This window comes from Silene latifolia, chromosome Y, assembly GCF_048544455.1.
Source record: "Silene latifolia isolate original U9 population chromosome Y, ASM4854445v1, whole genome shotgun sequence".
Lineage (NCBI taxonomy): Eukaryota > Viridiplantae > Streptophyta > Magnoliopsida > Caryophyllales > Caryophyllaceae > Silene > Silene latifolia.
Genome location: NC_133538.1, coordinates 361230394 through 361232689, shown reverse-complemented (window position 1 = coordinate 361232689; position 2296 = coordinate 361230394). Strand labels below are relative to the sequence as shown.

The 2296-nt window shown below is 43.9% G+C and overlaps 1 non-coding gene across 1 annotated transcript; it reads right to left on the bottom strand.

The window, feature by feature from the left end:
• Positions 1 to 871: 871 nt before the first annotated feature.
• Positions 872 to 977, bottom strand: LOC141635508 (small nucleolar RNA R71). The gene has a single exon (XR_012540191.1). It is a non-coding gene; the product is annotated as a small nucleolar RNA R71 (small nucleolar RNA).
• Positions 978 to 2296: the final 1319 nt, after the last annotated feature.

Below are 2296 nucleotides of genomic sequence, written 5' to 3'. Positions count from 1 at the left end.
AATTACCTTTTATGCAATTTGATTATTGTTTTATCATGTTGAATATTAGTTATTTATTTGTTATTAGTATTGACAATATTAATATCTTGCCTCCCTGAGGAGATCAACCTGACTTCCCTAACTATATAGTTAGTTTAGTTAGTTATTTTTTATAGGTACACGACAGCCCTGTCAAATTTTTGGCGCCGTTGTCGGGGAGGCAATTGCCCTATCTGTCTTTGTTTCATTTATTTTATCCGTCTCAGGGAATTTTTATTCCTTGAGGCAGTTCTTATTCATTTTCTTTCTGTGTTATGTATGCCCAGGTCACACAGATTTGAGTTAGTTTCAGCTGATCCTGAGCCAGAGAGACTGTTCAAGCATAGACTCCGTCTGCAAAGAGAATTACGAAAGGAAGACTTGAGTACTTTCGAACCAGAGCTTTAGCATTTCCTTTTTACAGAAAATCCATCTTTTGAAGAAGATACTTCCAGTTCTGTAAGCCAACCAGTAAAGATGCCGAACATTGCTAGTCATTCGGAGCCTAAAGCATCATCAATTCCAAAGGGTTTCAATATCCAGACTGAGGATGGGAATACATTTGACATCCGTCCTTCCTATATCAATCTGGTGGAGAGGAATCTCTTTAGATGTGTGGTAGGTGAAGACCCGAGGAAGCATATGGAGGTCTTTACGGACTACTGTTCTACTATCCCCGCCACAAAGGGGGTAACTCATGACAAGATTAAGGAGGTTCAGTTTCCATTTTCTTTGACTGACTTAGCCAGGGAGTGGCTGACTGATTTGGACCGCACGGCCGCGGGGGTCACAGACTGGGAGACCCTTGCTCTTGCTTTTTATAAGAGATATTTCCCTCTGCAGCGCACTAATCAGCTGAGGGCCAAGATTACCAGTTTCAAGCAAGCACCTGATGAAACTTTCTATGAAGCATGGTGTCGTTTCAAGAGGTTGGTGAGGTCTATTCCTCACCATGGTTTTGATCCGTGGCTCCTGTCCAATCAGTTCTACAATGGGCTATACGATGATCATAGAGCCATACTTGATGCATCATCTAACGGAAGATTCCAAAAGAACGCCGACGATGATAAGGGATTGGCTCTTATTGAAGAGATGGCGACCCGCTGTGCCGAGTATGGAAACCCGAGGGATGGTATTAGAACAGTTCATGCAGTCGATAAGCAAGTTGTGGATCAGCTGGAAGGCATGAATGCTAGGTTTGATGAGTTGGAGCTGCATTTTACTGGGGAGCCTCAGACGGTCCATTTGCCTACTAGAGGGGAGACTGTCACATGTGAGAGGTGTGGGAGCAACGACGGTCACACTGCTGTTGGCTGTCTTACGGAGAAGGAACATGTCCTTGCTTTTCAACAATATAGGCAAGGAGAGGGTTCCTATTATAACAACCAAGGAGCAGTCCATCCCAATTTGAGGTGGACAAGTCAAAATGTGCTCAATCCTACCCCTCCTCCGCAGCAGCAGCAGCAGCAGCCATATGTCCCTCCTCAAAAGGCTCAACAAGGCTTTCAGAAGCCTCCTTCCTTTCCTGCACCTAATCAAGGTGCATCATCTTCTGGTGGAGTAAGTGAGCTAGGTGAGTTGAAGACGATGTTGCAGTCTTTGACAAAGCATTGGCAGCTGAGTGATCAACAAAAAGATGTATCTATCAAGGCACTTGAAACTCAAGTTGCCCAGTTAGCCGCAAACCAGTCCACAAGGAAACCAAGACATTTACCGTCACAAGCCGATAAGAACCCACATGAGACGGTGAATTTAATCAATTTGAGGAGCGGTTATTCATATGAAGGACCGAAATCAGACCCGGGGAAGGTAATTACTGTTAATGAACAGTGTTCTGTCGAAGAAAAAGAGCTGAGGACAAAGAAAGTACTCGATCGACTAATTTCTGGTGGTCGATCGAGTGAAAGTGCTAAAGAAAGGACTCGATCGAGTAAAATTCTACTCGATCGAGTGAACAGGAAAAAGATTTTGCTCGATCAAATGAAATTTCTGGTCGATCGAGTGATTTTGTTGAAGAACATGCTTGATCGAATGGTATTTTTGGTTGATCGAGTAGTGCTGATAAAGAACAACTCGATCGAGAGCCTGCTAGTGCTCGATCGAGTGAAATATCGTCTGAAAGACCTCGTTCGAGAGGAAAGAAGCGTTCAAAGGATTTAGAGCTTGATTCGGCTGACACATTGGAAGAGAGGAACAAAGGGCTCGAGATACCCATCACGGTGCCCTTCCTGAGGCGTTTGCAAAGTACTAAAGCTAATCAACAATTCGGCAAATTTGC